General features: G+C 38.9%; 1 long non-coding RNA gene and 1 pseudogene across 1 annotated transcript; one reads left to right on the top strand and one right to left on the bottom strand.

Moving 5' to 3' along the window:
- Positions 1–2,822: 2,822 nt before the first annotated feature.
- Positions 2,823–6,369, bottom strand: LOC117537920. The gene is made up of 3 exons (XR_004567794.1): positions 6,175–6,369; positions 4,134–4,278; positions 2,823–2,878 (listed from the first exon to the last, which is right to left on the bottom strand). It is a non-coding gene; the product is annotated as an uncharacterized LOC117537920 (long non-coding RNA).
- Positions 6,370–8,734: 2,365 nt separating this feature from the next.
- LOC117538056 lies at positions 8,735–9,081 on the top strand (annotated as a pseudogene).
- Positions 9,082–9,383: the final 302 nt, after the last annotated feature.

Below are 9,383 nucleotides of genomic sequence, written 5' to 3'. Positions count from 1 at the left end.
AGGGGAATTGTTGAGGTTTACTGAAGTTACAAATATATTAATAGATATGAGTATAACAGGTCAGTGTAAAAACAAGCTTCTGTCAGTCATGAATCATTCAAACTATTTATATAACCATGTAATACAGTTATGTATTAGTTCAGTAAAAGTAATTATTTATTTATATGTCTTAAATATCCTTTATTTTAGAGGGGCCTGAGACTTAACATGTTCATTGCCCAAAACTGCACTGTAGTTATTGTGCATGTGACAATAAGGCCTTAATATTAGGGCTGCACGATATCAGGAACACATAACACGATAACACTTGCTATATTTGAACAAAAACGTACACATGCAGCATTATTACTTTTCCAACAACATGGGATTTATTGTTTATTAGTTAAATATCATGTGTGTGTGTGTGTGTTTATTTATATGTCCTCTCTACTGGCCAACACAGGGAGCATATGCTGAGTGTAGAAGTTCTCCAGGAGGAGGAGATTTCCATGCCATGCAGGGTCTTTGGGGATGGGGATGATGATCACCTCCTTCGTGGTCCACACAACAAAATAGCAGATACTCCGGTCTGTGATGTGCAGCTGCCCTTGGACCTGTACCTGAAAATAAATTTTGAAAAACATTTGATCAACAAAAAAAAAGGATTTGATCAGGATCTAGACTCAGTGTGTAGTTTATTAATTAATCAATGCTCTCTACATTAGGAACACACATACCAGTGTACCAGAGGGAGTCACACACAGCTGTGCCTAGATAACCAAACAAATTGACAAAATAACCAAAATCCTTGAATCTACACACAGCAAATAAACTCAAATGACACAAAGGAGATCATACATACAGTATAGTCGATATAAAACTGTCCGCTTCAATCTGAAGAGCAACTAAAACAAAACACGGGAGTGTACCTTGTTCTTGTGAACACTAATGTTATCCACAGCATACACAGAGACCACGAAGTTCTTAAGGAGAAAACTAGTTGCTAAAACAAAACACGTTAGTGTACCTTGTTAGCTAATGTTAGCTAGCTGACATTAACGTTACACATTGCACTCATATTACTCACCGAAACCTTGTAAAGCCGGTCCCGTTGCTCTTACAGAACCGACTAATTCCCCTTTCATATAGGTACAGCTCTCAACGTGCCCAGACTTGTAGTGATTTTCACCTCGTAAAATACTTTTATTCTCATTCTGAAAGAATGTGGTGAAATGTGCTAACGTGACGGCCATCTTTATGTTGGTGACGCGTATTGTGCGAGACGAGAGACCTGTAGTTCACTGAGCGGTTGCACACGAAAAAATTTGTAACTTCACAGTTTACGACACTTTTTTTTTTTTTTGACTTGCAAAATGTTCTTTTAAATTGACAAACATCATATGTGTCATTCGTGGCACAATTCAAACGGGATCAAAAGATAACCTTTCTCTCTCCATTGACTTCAATGTATAATTTTCCGCTTCCGGGGTCCCATGGAGGCTTTCGGAAGGGGAGGGACTTCGCCTCTCTATAGGCTCTGTGCACAAGATGGCGTCTATCAACTTCCGGCGGTTCGGTGTGCGGCTGAGTACTTCCGGTTTGAGTACAGAACTTTGACAGCTTGACAGTTTATGTCACACCGAGAGCAAGAATGAGCGGATTTCGGGGTAAAGAAAAGCGATTGGCCTTCCAGCGTGTAAGAAAGTCGGCACTACATTGCTGTGTGCCCCTTTGTACAAATTCGTCCCGTTATCAGAATCAGAATAAGAATACCTTTATTAGTCCCACAGAGGGGACATTTGCAGCATTACAGCAGGAAAGAGCCACAGACAGCTTAGTGTTGAATATCTTACATGCGTTAAAAAGTACTAAGTTATAATATAATAAACAATATGCTAAAAAAGTACTAATTTATAATATAATAAACAATATGCTAAAAAAAAGATTAAAAGTTACATCATTTTCAAAAATACAGAAAAAACAAATCAAATCTACAAATCAAATCCTGTAGCAGTTCTTAGGATTTAGCAGCCCGGTATATATATATATTACAGTTATTAAAGATGGCATATGTAAATAAAGTATATATTGCACATAAAGCACATATTGCACATAGTTTGACGGTATTTAACAGCAGCAAGTTACACAATGTTATAATCGGGAGATAAGTTTCCATTCATTACGGCAAGCCTGGGCAACAACGATTAAAAGATTTCTTGCTCCCAAACCAATTGTGTATTTCATTACAAAAAGCAGTTATACCATACTATGTTTAGGTACTAATGAATTATATCCTCAAAACAAACGCACACACAAATAACAAAGGAAAATACATAATTTAATAAATCCCACAATATGATAACAATTTACAGATTAATTTAATAAACTTTTACAAAACATAGGTTGATGTTATATCGTGGGAAAAATACATATTTAAACATTTCAATTAGTCTGCATATTTAAGTAATGCTAGTTTATATAACAGATGAACAGATGTACAATATCCAGAAAGTAGATGCAAAAAATATATATAATGTGTGCATTTCCAACATATCCTCTGAAAGAGTGTTAGTCGTTGAGTTGAGTAGTGAGCCATTCGTTTTTTTTTTCGTGGTGCGATGTCTGCTGAGAAGTCCTTGTATACCTCGCTGACTTTGAGGACATCTGGGTCTGGCAGCTCCCCCCGCACGGCCTTGTAACGTGTACTCCTTTGAACATGTTTATATGATAATTAGGACTTTAAGAACAATTTTACACTCCGACAACAATCACAAAGTTGTAGCAGGCTACATACAATTACTTAGGACAATATATATTACCTTACACCGTCAGCAACTGTAAACTGCTTTGGCATAGTGGAAATGAACACCATGTCACTCACTCTGCCTGGTTTCACACCCTATTAATTACACAAAAGAATTGTCAATTTAATTGAAAGGTCGTTGATGCAACATACTAAATCAGCTCTTGGCACAAAGGAAATACTCATTAAATCGTGGATTGGTTGTGAACACATACTGTACTTACCTTGGTTCTTGTTAGGGTAATGTTGTGAAACGAGTGGCCCATGGTGGTGGTGGGGTTATGGTATGGGCAGGCGTATGTTATGGACAAACGAACACAGGCCACTCGATTCACAACATTACCCTAACCCTAACCCTCACACCAGATACTGACTGGTTTTCGGACCCCCCCCAATAAAGCAAAAATGCACGTTTCAGAGTGGCCTTTTATTGTGGCCAGCCTAAGGCACACCTGTGCAATAATCATGCTGTCTAATCAGCATCTTAATATGCCACACCTCGACACCTGTGAGGTGGGATGGATTATCTCGGCAAAGGAGAAGTGCTCACTATCACAGATCTTTTCAGATTTGTGAACAATATTTGAGAGAAATGGTTATTTTGTGTATATCGAAAATGTTTTAGATCTTTGAGTTCATCTCATGAAAAATGGGAGCAAAAACAAAAGTGTTATATTTTTGTTCAGTGTAGCTAGCTACCAGTTGATGTGAGCAAATGTATTGTCACTATGTAATCTGTTGCAACACGTCAGCTAGCTGGGCTTATTTGAATCCTAAATCACAGGTTACCTACTCTTGCCACATCAAAACCCCAGAACATGAACCTGATTGAGGCTTTGAACCGATTAACACTTTTTATTTTCCTCCCTACTCTGAGATCGTGAGGCTTTTCATGCTTTCTCATAGACCTGTAACAGCTAGCCCTGATGCTCACTCTCCCTGAAGGTAGATCTTTGAGAAAAAAAAAATCAAAGTAGGCGGAACTTCGGGATTTGATGGGGATTTTGAGATAATATGTAGAGCTGCTGCACCCGGATAAGTGTGCAAAATGTCAGGTCCGTCGGAGTTACGCTGGGACTTTGTAAATTTGTTGGAAAAACTGAATGTTCACAGGTGGCGCTAGAGAGCAAGTTTGACATTTTTCACCCATCGAATCCAGAATGTCAACATTTTCACCCGTCCTGGCGGCGTTGCCAAATGTCGCTACATGAATAGTGTCGCAAGCCCCTCAAAAACAGGTCGAAAGTGCAGAACCGGTAAAATAAGAATAATACTGCTGACGATTTCAATAGGTCTTTGCACTTCATGCTCAGGCCCTAATTATGTTAGACACAAGTTAGTTATTACTCACATATCAAAGTCTTTTCATCTGCAAGATGGAAGAATAGCTGGGTGCTGCTTGGAGAGACTGATGAGAGGGACACAGGCAGGCCAGCAGCTTTCCACACAAAGCCATCACATCTTCTGTTCCATAGTCCTCACTGTCCACTGGTGCTCTGTCAAAAGAGTGAACATCACAGCTGTCATGTTAACCCTTTGTTACACAACATACAACCAACATGTGTCAAAAGCAGTGTTGGGACTAACGCGTTATAAGTAACTCGTTACTGTAACGCCGTTATTTTTGGCAGTAACTAGTACTCTAACGCATTACTTTTTAAATTCAGTAACTCAGTTACCGTTACTACATGGTGCGTTACTCCGTTAGTTTTTTTTTATATAGTCAACAGCCAGGCGAACAGAGATGAGAACTGTACTTAAGTACAGTACTTGAGTAAATGTACTTAGATACTTCCTGTGTCACATGCGGAGACGGGCTGTGGGCGTATTTGTGTTGTTTACTAACAAGACTATCATGGCGGCGGCGGAGCTCAAGTCTAGTTTCTCCACCTGGAGATATTCTCACTATTTCACTTTTGTCGAGCACAAAGAAAAGAAAGTTTCTGTTAAATGTAAGTTGTGTCCTGGCGGGTCAAAGATCCTATCTACTGCCCAAACCAGTAATTCAAATCTCTTAAAACAAATGCAAAAACAACATGCTGGGACGAAGCTAGTAGTTAAGACCACAGAGACTCAGCCGACGCCACTCCACCTCCACCTAAGCAACAGCGGCTGGATATTAACCAAGGGACTGTTATCCAGGGAAAAGTCGATAAAGCCATTGCACGGTATGTTGTAGAACACATGCAGGCTATTGCTACAGTGGAGTCACCCGCTGTCAGGGAGCTAGTTAGCATGATACCATGTCCGGGCGACACACGGCATATGGGACGGAACACTTTTTCCAACTACCTGGAGAAAGAATATACAAAAATGGAAAGCCAGCTAATATCGATGCATTCCAGATTGCATATAATGCATGTCAAGTTGATCAACAGATTGTATTATTCCCCAATGCAATAACAGTACTGAAATGAAGGCTATAAGGGCATTAATGGGAGCCCTTTTTTCAAGTAACGAAAACGTTACTTTTCACAGTAACGCATTACTTTTGGGTTTAAGTAACTAGTAAAGTAACTGAGTTACTTTTGAAATGAAGTAACTAGTAATGGTAACTAGTTACTGGTTTTCAGTAACTAGCACAACACTGGTCAAAAGTGACCCGAATTAGTTTTAATTGTAAATATCCATTCAGGATTCCAGGGATTGCTCAATTAACCTGTTTTGGATCAACACCAATTATACATTTTTATTTTTCCCTTTCTTACTTTTTGAATAAAAATCATGTTTGTATCACTACACTTCTAAGGCACAACATGGGTCAAACATTACTGTATTATTTTGCTATGTTATTTCATGCATGGCTGAGTGTTTCTTTACTATACATTTTCAAAAATAATACATTTTAGCAGTGATTTGGACCAAGCATGTATGATGTAGTAATACAAAAAGTATTTTAGTTCACACAGTGTGACATTAGCTAGTCATGTTAGCGTGTAATATATAGAGCAGAGCTAACTAGCAAGTTAGCGGTTAGCTGTTTATGCTATGCTAGCTGTTGGCTACTGAACATTAACAAACTAGATTCCGCTGTAAGAAAGCTGTGAAACTTTACATTAAACTTGGCGACAACACTGTAATACCCCGCTGCATGTTTATGTGTAATTCTCCCGTGTTGGAGACGAGAGGGTGGCGGGGCAGCACTGCAATAAGCTGTAAACTAACGTTAGCAGCCACATGTTAAGCCGGGTTTCCCGGGCGCAACATCTTGCAAGAAACAGCATCTCAGGGCTTCTTAACATTTAACAACCTATTAATGATGCATACCAACTTAACGGGAAGAAACTCAGCTAACTAGAAGAAGAAACGTAACCTTAAATACAAATTAAAACATTCGCAAACTAAGGATTATCTAAATACATGTTTAACTCCATTACAGTTGCAGGACTCACCAGATCTCAAGTCTTCTGTTCTTTGTTGACGTCCCGATGCTCATATTTAACGTGTAGATGTAAAACGATCCCGATATTAATCCATAAACTCCTGTAGCAGACATACAGACAGCTGTAGCTCGCAGGAGGAGACCGCTCAAACTGACGTGAATGTTTCTAATGTGAACCAGAGCCCTATTATCTCTCTAGGGCTCTGATGTGATTATCTCTCTGGCTCTGATGTGAACGACAGGCGCGGACAGTTCTCATTGGCAGGTTTCTTCGATTACGTTTATATTAACCAATCAGGAGTGGTTGTGGACTCATTCAAACATGCCTGACTTGTCTGCCGTGTTCTGGCTGAATTCTATTTCAAGTGCCGTAGCTCTGGCTATCGGCCAGAATCCGAAAACCATACATTATACTGTAAAACTAAGGTTTATGACTGTATATTGACCAATGGAAAAAAAAAAACACAGCAACATAAATAAAACAAGGATAACTGTGACTTATTGTTGAGTAATAACAGTGTGTGTTTTAAACCTTGGTCCTCCCTGGAGAGATTTCTCCACTTTCTATGATTTAATTTTTTTTTAATGATATTGTCAACTGTAGATGTTTACAATGAAACATATTTATTTACTTTTGTTTCAACATTGGATATTTTGTGTTTGTGGTGGATTCAATCGAATATTAAGAAAATGATTTATATAAAAATGTTTTACTTACATTTTAAGTTGTTTTTATTTGACACTTTTTTTACAGTTTTATATTTACCTTAAAATTACAAAGACATATTTTAAAGTCTTATAGTAGTAATACACTTTTATATTACGAGTTACATATTTAATTACAGATAATACTTTTTATTTTACGTACATCTGCATGTATTTTCTGAAAGTGCAAAAATACTGTAAATATTATATAGTAAATTTACTGTAAAAAAAAAAGTAAATAAACGTTATTTGTTGTTATTGTCAAAATACTTAAAATAATGTTTTGGGTTGTTAATTTATAGTTAATATCTGTCATTTTACACGATTTTGCAAGTTATTTAAAAAAATTGAATTGAATGCAGCAAAAGTACAGTAAAATTACATAATTTCAACTGACCCTTTGACAGATTTACAGGCACTTCCAATGTACCTTGTATGTAAACTTGGCCTGCTTTATCCCCTCTATTCTTGTCTGAGCTGGAACAGGAGTTGACAGAGCAGAGTTGGCAAATCAAACAATGCTAGAACATTTGAGTGGATTAGGAGATCAGAGGACTTTAAAAGGCGAAAGTCAGACAGAGACACAGAGAGGAATACCACACGCTCATCTAAATACACTTTGAGACTTCGACAGAAGGTAAGATGAAACTGCAGGCTTTTCTCCGCTGTGGTACAGAGAGGCTGTTTCTGCTATGATGGAAGAGAAAGATGGACAGAGTGATGGATTTTAAGATTTTTTCAGGAGAGTCATTGCTAAAAGATCTGAAATGAGATCTGAGATACTTCCGGAGAAGACTTCATAAGGAGTATTTCTTTGAGCTGGACTTCTTGTTGATACTGTTAAAGCCCCAGTCTCTATGTCTTAATATCTCTTTTGAATTGATACATCTGATAAACGCAGAGGAGTCTTGAATCCTGTTTGGTATTTTTCATCAATACATGATATACTTGTGCTTTGGTGGCATGGGTGTTAAAGGTGTCTGTATGATATACCTTTTAAAAGAGGAAATCATTGGTTGATGGTTGCAGTTTAATCTGATGAAGCAATGCATGTTTATTGTAGAGCACCTTCTAACAGCAAGGGCACAAAGTACCGTACACAAAACTTTAATAATAATAATAATAATGGGTTCCATTTATAAAGCACTTCATATTTGATTTCAAATCCCGAAGTGCTACAAGTAGTGAGCATGAACAGTATAAATAAACATTACACAACACGGTAGAATTAATAAAAAGCAATACAAAAATAAAAAATAAATAAAAGGGTGATAAAAAGGTCTAGGGCCTAGGCAAAGGCTCTTTTGAAGAGATGGGTTTTGAGGCCTTTTTTAACAGCCTCCACGGTCTGTGGTGCTCTCATTTGGTCGGGGAGAGTATTCCACAGACTGGGAGCAGCCGAGCAGAAGGCCCGGTCTCCCATAGTACGGAGCTTAGTCCTGGGGGGTTTGAGGAAGTTGGAGTTGCTGGAGCGGGTGGTCCGCAAGGAGGTTCCTTGAGGTAGGGAGGGGCAGTTCCATGGACACACTGGTGGGTGAGGACGGAGACCTTGAATTCGATCCTCAGTTCCACGGGTAGCCAGTGTAGTGCTTTAAGGATGGGGGTGATGTGATCATATTTGAAATAATCAATTGAAATGTATGGAGACAAGATATTACATTTAAACAAGGCAATGTTAATTAGTGTATATATATATATGTCAAATGGGATTTGAAAAAAGTCAAACCAAGTGCATTCACAGTTATGTTGCAGTGAGAGGCTTGAATAACTTTGTGACAAAGCAGTGGCATACAAAATCAAGGTCAAAAGTACAGAGAGTTGCAAAAACATCATATATCGCTCTTCTTTTTCAGTGAATAACTAAAATGGCAGATGTAGCCGTTCCCAAGGCCGCCCCCAAATTCAAGCAGAGGGCCATGCGCACCTTCAAGAGCAAGGCACCCAAACCCGGCCAGAAGGGGTGAGATGGATTTAAGATCACACACATATAAACAGTCTCTTTCTTTATTTGCCATTTCAGATCTACTCTCAAACAATAACAACTTTAATCTCTCAGTTTGTACTCATCCGATCCTTTCATCTTCTGCACTCAGATTCGGAGACGACATTCCCGGCATTGGAGGGTCTGGGCACAGACATCACAGTGGTCTGCCCATGGGAAGCCTTCGGGGACATGGAGCTCAGCGACCTGGCCAAATATGGAATCGTCTAGCCCCCTCCCCTCTTCCCTTACCCGAGTTATCACAGTTGTCCCTGATGTTTCCCCACTGTTGATTTAGCAGTTGAAATCTTGTTCATCTAATCTTGTTTGATCCAGAGAGGAGAAAGCTTTTGATCATTCAAAGGTTTGACCTGGAGAAAAAGAAATCCAGAACTCAGTCTTTACTCATGCACTTTATCTGCACACCAGGGTGGGAATTTCATGACGGCCACGACGGCCATGGCCGTCGTTGCCCCGCACTTTGGCCGTGATGCCCTGTGAAAAAAAATGCAATTCACGGCCAAAGTGGCCTT

Source organism: Gymnodraco acuticeps, unplaced genomic scaffold (genome assembly GCF_902827175.1).
Source record: "Gymnodraco acuticeps unplaced genomic scaffold, fGymAcu1.1, whole genome shotgun sequence".
Taxonomy (NCBI): domain Eukaryota; kingdom Metazoa; phylum Chordata; class Actinopteri; order Perciformes; family Bathydraconidae; genus Gymnodraco; species Gymnodraco acuticeps.
This window is presented reverse-complemented; position numbering and strand designations above follow the sequence as displayed.